Source organism: Delphinus delphis, chromosome 4, assembly GCF_949987515.2.
Source record: "Delphinus delphis chromosome 4, mDelDel1.2, whole genome shotgun sequence".
In the NCBI taxonomy this organism is placed as follows: domain Eukaryota; kingdom Metazoa; phylum Chordata; class Mammalia; order Artiodactyla; family Delphinidae; genus Delphinus; species Delphinus delphis.
The window spans coordinates 90016150-90023001 of NC_082686.1; the positions used below are offsets into that span (position 1 = coordinate 90016150).

General features: G+C 40.0%; 1 pseudogene; it reads left to right on the plus strand.

Annotated features, from left to right (window-relative positions):
• The first annotated feature begins 261 nt into the window (after nucleotides 1-261).
• LOC132424429 (acyl-protein thioesterase 2 pseudogene) lies at nucleotides 262-3143 on the plus strand (annotated as a pseudogene).
• Nucleotides 3144-6852: the final 3709 nt, after the last annotated feature.

A 6852-nucleotide genomic window follows, 5' to 3' on the forward strand; every position in this document is an offset into this window, starting at 1 on the left:
TTTCATGAATCAAATTTCTCTTATGATATTAATGGCAGGTTTTGAACATTTTCTTCTTTGTATAATCTGGCTCCTCTAGGTTTTGTTTGTTTGTTTTCCTGCTATTTTTCTTTCACAAAAGAAGCTTTCTTCAGCTGTCTGTTAGTCCTTGGTTGTTTGCTCAGCTTTGAAGGTGAAGATAAAATATCTGTTCAGTTCAGGCAGGGCGGCAGAGTGGGAAGAGTGTGTGTCTGGGCGGAAGAAAGAGGAGGATCTCCGGAGAGGTCTTGAAACCCCCAGGAGTGGAGGCCCCAGCCGTGGAGCCCTGCAGTGTATGTGTGGTAACACCATGTCTGTGCCCCTGCTCGGATGCTGCCACTGTGTCTGGAGCTGAGCAAGAAACAGCTGCGGTTATTTTTTTACATGGCCTTGGAGACACAGGGCACAGCTGCGCTGACGCCCTCTCCACCCTCCGGCTCCCTTACGTCAAGTACACCTGTCCCCTTGCGCCTCGGACCCCTGCGACACTCAACATGAAGATGGTGAGGCCCTCCTGGTTTGACTTGATGGGGCTGAGTCCAGATGCCCCAGAGGACGAGGCTGGCATTAAGAAGGCAGCAGAGACCATCAAGGCCTTGATTGAGCATGAGATGAAGAATGGGATCCCTGCCAATCGGATCGTCCTGGGAGGCTTTGCACAGGGTGGAGCCCTGTCCCTCTTCACAGCCCTCACTTGCCCCCGCCCTCTGGCTGGCACTGTGGCCTTGTGCTGTTGGCTGCCTCTGCCCCTACCGGGCCTTCCCCCAGGCAGCCAACGGCAGTGCCAAGGACCTGACCACCCTTCAGTGTCATGGGGACCTGGACCCCAGGGTTCCCGTACGGTTTGGGACCCTGTTAAAGGTACAGTCCAACTTATCAAGATTAGTTAATGTGTGTGTCAGGAAGGTGGGAATTTCCCCCTTCCCTTCTTGCTTCTTTTGGCTGGTCTAATAGTTAAATTGACACAAGACAGATGAACAAGAGAAAAAAAATTTTAATTTGTACATATGGAGGTCTCATGGAAATGAGACTTAAGAAGTAGCCAAAGCAGGCAGCTTTTATACTTTTTAGACAGAAACAATAAATTTGTGAGGAATTGACAAGACACAGAAACTTAGGCTTGGGTGCTTAATTAGTGAAGAATCTAAGCAGAGTTTGGGCTAGGGGTAGTAAATTAGTGAAGAAGTAACAGGGTTTGTTTATACAGGCTTCTTGGTCCTGAATTCCCTGTCTCTAGTGATGAGGCTGTATCTTTACCTCCTGGTACAGCGAAGGTACCTTTCACATGGGAGATTTATTTCAAGGGAACAGAGGAAGATTAGAGTTCCCTTCTTGCAATGGCTGTTTCCCATGTAACTCTAATTCAAAATAATCAATGTGCCACTGAGGCATAATTTGAGGTGGGCTGCCCTGACCCCCAATATATGCAAGTTACCAGGCTATGGCGCAGAGAAGACATGAAGATGAGTAAGACATATTCCCAGCTCAGCTCTGTAAGCATTTATATCAAATAAAGGAGATACATATATGTGAAAATGCATCAACAACTTGGGAAGTAATTGTAAATGCGATAAGATGGTTTTTTGTTTTTTTTTTGTTTTTTTTAAACTTGAATTGCCTTTAGAAGCAATAAGCTTCAATGTAAGTTAAAATCACTGTATGTCAATTGGCTTTACATCCGGAGGGCACAGAACCTCCCTGGCCTTAGTTTTTATAGTTTTAAAATTGAAATAAAAATGCCTTCTGTAGATGACTTACAGGATATTTGGCAGAGTCAAAGAAAATAGCATAGGTGAACCAGTTTATAAACTTCTGAGTTCTATTGATGTAAGTGATCTTTGTGGTATGAAGAACTAAACTCGAACCCATTTTGCCTCTGTCTTTAAATGAGTCTCAGTAAATTGAAAGTGCTTTATCTTCCCAAATCCCTCGATTATAATTTACATATTATATTTCTTAATGTATTCCTTAATGATGTAAAAGATGTAATTTCATAAAATAGGGTTCAGTCTGTCTAGGTTCAGTACACCGAGGTTCAGAATTTGCTTTCTGAGTAATCTATTTCAATCAGTTTAATAAAGGTTAAAAAAAAGAATTAGTCTTGCTTTAAGACACGCATATACTATGTCAGAGTTAGCCTTATTCTAAGTCAGGCAAAGATTATCAAATTACTGATTTACAAATTTCTTAATTAAATCTTCCAAACGAATCCCTCAAGTTAAATGAACTGACCTTGTGTAAACACAGTAACCTATAAAAAGACTCAGCACAGTTGTCTCTTTGTGAAAGATGCAGTGAGGTCAGACCATGATTGTCCCAACTTCAGCTCTTTAAGGGTGGAAGCCATGACAATGAGAACCAGACAGCCTCCCATGCCTTGGAGGAGTGGAAGTCATTTACCTGTCAGTCCCTATTAAACGTGGGACACCCTCCTGCCTTGCCAACATTCTGAAGACCAAGATAGTCCCACTCTTACTTAGGTGAGGGTGTGGGCATCGGATCTGCACAGGTCTCATACTTTGGCTTGCTGCCGCAAGCAAGACCTTTCCTCTTCAGCAGCTTAGCTTTCCTCCATTTGTGATCCTGGTGCTTACGATGTTATTTCCTTGCTTAGTCAAACAGGACAGGAATTATTTGTCATAGAAGACAACGATCGTGTTTCATTTTTTAGTCCCGAGAAAACCTGCTAAGACTAAAAGCCTGTGCCTTATACAAGAAAAAATCTTAACCCAAGAGGAAAACTACTCTTGGTTTTGAATGTCTCTATTCTCTCTGCTCAAAGGAGAAACAAGCGTGCCATCATATTGTATACCACACTACTGAACTATTAGGTTTTTCCTGCCGTTTCCTACTTTTGCTTTTTATTGAAATATATATACATATGTATAATGAATATATATTGATATATATATATATATATATATATTCTCACGCCTCTTTGAGGTATGATGTTTCAGAGATTAGCATATACATATAGCTCATTAAGCTGAATAAATGTGGATTCAGATGAAGAATCATTTGCGTTCCTGGAAGCCCATCCCTTAGAAGCAGGTGCACAACACATGATGAAGAGAAAATGTAATTGTGATGAGGAGGATTGCAGCAGCAGCACGCCAGCTTTTTGACTCATCTGCAGTTGCACCTGTGTGTTTGTAGCTTTTATTTTCGATCTAGGAACTATTCCTTTTCACAGGAGCTGGGTGAGTTTTTAGGAAGGATTGGTTACAAAGGAAAAGGTTAATGTGAGGCTATGATAATAATAGAAGTGAAATAAAATGCACTTGAAGAGGTTTTAAGATATATCTCACAGGAAGTTTTCAATAATAACAACACAGCAAATGATATGATTGTAATAAGAAGCATTGGCTTGAGTGTTGGAGGGCATCAATCACCTGCATTGTCTTGTAAATTGACTAATTTCTCAGAATCTCAGGTCTTTGCAGTTCATCTGATCCCATTAAGGTCCCTTCTTGTTTTAAAATGCTATGAGCTTGAGCTTTTGGCAAAGTTCATAGAGCAGGCCCAATTTAGTAGGCAGTGAACTTCCTCACAAATTGAAAGCAATTGGAGGAAGCAGAACTGCAAATGTTAGCCATTATGCGGAAAGAAGATACTTTGTAAAAACGAAATAATTATGGAACTGAGGGCCTAAGAAAATTGAAGATATACTTGGGATTCAAATTTACACTTCAGGGCAAAATAACAGTCTTTCAAAAGACAGCAATGGGAAGCAAGTTCTGAGGGAGCGCCAAATAAGGCTCTCCGATCCAAAGTGTTTTCCCCATTACTTATCCTTAAAGCTTTATTCTTTTAGATCTTGGAAAGCTGCTATCTTTCTTTAATTTCTCTTAAAACCTTTAAGTGAAAGGAAGCACAGCATGAGCGATTCAGCGAATTCATAGGTTGACATCTAACACTTCGGGGGATTATGTCATGGTTAGCTGAGAATATACCTGGGTTAGAGTAGATGTCTGGAAGAGAGGATTCCTCTGGGAAGGAGAGGTCTCCAGAGGAAGGAAGGGGTGCTCATGGGGCAAGACCTCAGGGGAAGCTGAATTTGCTTTTTGCTTTGTATGCGGGGGCGGGGCGGCTGGGGAGAAAGTACTGATTGATCTATCAAAACGAAAACACCACAACTTGAATCCTTCAAGGTGGAATAAAGTACAAATGAAAAGTATAAAAATACCAAAAGTAGTACAAATGAAGATATGTATAGGACTTTTTTTTTTTTAATTAGGAGGAAACTTGCAACAACTGAGAACTACAAGATGGTAGAAATGTTGAGAAATTTTGGTTGTATATGCTTTCGACGTGATCAGATTAAGAGTGTCACCAAGCACTGACATGCGTGCACCTCCCCCTCCTGAGAAGTGCTGAAATACCAGGCAGTGGGCAGAGGAGATCTGGACAAACTCCTCCAATGAGACCTAGATGGACCAGGTTAGGGCAGGCTGTGGAACAGGGCTTCACAGAATTTATGTTCATTATCCGTTGTAAGAAAGCAGCATTTAAGAGACCAGACTGCGAGGGAGAGAGAAACAGAAAGATGATTGATTTCAGCAATGAAAATTCAAAATAATAATATTTGGATATTTTTTCAGTTACCTGGGGTATTCTGTTGACAGGATACAATGAGACAGAGCCCCTTCTCCACATACTCTGCTTTGAGAGAGTACCAATTTTCTAGAAGTCAATATGGCAAACGTTTCAGAACTTTATACATATTCATTGATCATTGTCATAGTCATTGTGATTCTAGAAAAAAAAATTAAGGCAGAAATCAAAGATGCACGAAGTGTTATATGAACAAAGACATTTTCTAAGATACTCTTCAAAACTGGAATCTATATCATTTTAGAATTGATTAATATAGCACTGCCCTATGATAGATTAACATTTTAATTCACTATTAAGGGACATAGGAAATACATAGGGAGGAGAAGATATACACAGCAGTATAAAGAATATGATGCTAAGTGTTTAAAACGAACAAGATATAAAAGGAGACGAGGAAATATAACAACATGGTAATAGTTATATGTGTGGTGTGATCATGAATCATTTTTACTCTTTTTCTGATTCTTTATATTTTAAACTATTTATAATGAACATCAAATTATTTTTTAATCAGAAACAGAAAATAAATATAAAATTTTAAGTGCACACCACACTTTGTGAAATTCCAGAGAAGGCTTCAGTCTTCTGAAACCTCACGTTCTGAGATTTTAGGTTTCAGCCAGATGCCAGACTCTCTGACTGACATTTGGTGAAATGGTTTCTTGGTTTAAAGTTCCTTTGGCCCAAGTCTCAGAAGTTCATGGAACAGATGGCTTCAAATTGAAGGACGGATCTGGTAATAGACAAAGGCAAAGCTGTCCCTCTGTGCTAAGGAAATAGGGCATTGACCAGGAGACATTTCGAGTTCTGACATTTTTTTCCAGCTCTTTCATGCAAAGGTTTTTGTTGCTGAACTCTGGCTCACAGAAAGGGTAAAATCAATGTCACAGGAGTTTCTGTAGATAATTTAAACACCTCTGTGATGGTTTCCATTACAGACTCTGGACCACTAGACAAACACAAAAGTGGCCTGGAAAGGCAGTTGACACATGTTTCTACAGTATAGGGGCGATATTCAACTTGAGGTGTCCTTGTCAACTCTGCCTTATAATCCCTTTCACCCTGTGAGTGCACTTGGGGGCAACAGATCCAGGGAGATACCTGCAGGTAGCTGCCGTCACAATTGCTCATAACCTGTGACAAACCCATGAAGCTGTCCAAACTTCTCCCAGTCCTGAGGTTCTTCCCAGTGACAATCCTGTAGAAGAAGTAGGAAGAACAATGTGGATGCCCCAAACCCTGAGCTTAATATATCAACTGATAAAGCCAGTAGGAGATCCAGTTGACCTGTGGTGTCTAGGGATTTAACAAACGTGCTGGCACAGAAAAGAAGAAATCTCTTACAGTTGTATGATGTCATCCCTTGTCTTCGGCACCACTTTCTCCTTAATCCTTCCCTACAGTGGAGCTAGCAATGCTAAGCATTGCTCTGCTTTATTTACTCTTTATTTTATTATTATAACATATTTATCATGTGGAGGGGGAGGTTTAAGCATGCCAATGCTGAGGGGAAACTGTATCGTCTGGGTTCTGGACAAGGAAAATCCTCTACTCACTTAGCCTGGCTCCACCTGTTTTCTCAGTTCACTCCATTCCTACAAACATTTCATAGCCTCCTCTCCCTTGTCTTACTAGGGTAATTTCAGCACAACCTTAAACACCTCCAGTTATTTATGTCCAAATTAACCCCTTCTTTTAAATAAGGCTTCTTAGCACATGTAAAACATTTTCCTACTGATTTTCCTTTTCTAATTCAGTAAATACATTTCCTCTTCCAGTTTATCATTGTTCAATACTGCCGTACCATTCTACTGCTCTCAAAGTGATTAGGAAAATTGAGACTAGAGAAAGCTAGAATAATGGGAAATGTGTGGTCTATACATGGTTATTTTCTGTATCAATCTTAAATCTAACTATTAGCTTCTTAGATCTAATTATTGATTCTAATCTAAAATTGAAGAAAATTTTCAAAGAATTGGTATGTATCAGAAGAAAGAATGAAAACAACATTAGACCAACAAACCTGAAATAGTTTGAGTCCTGACTTTCATAGTTTAATTATGTGACCTTGAAGAAGTTACTTCATTTCTCTGACTTGTTTCTTGAATGTGGATGACTGCTGCTTTACTTACTTTCCATGCCTGCTGTGAGATCAAATGGGGCATTGTTTGTGGAAAGGAACTGTAAATCTCTACAGAAACATATCATCAATACTGA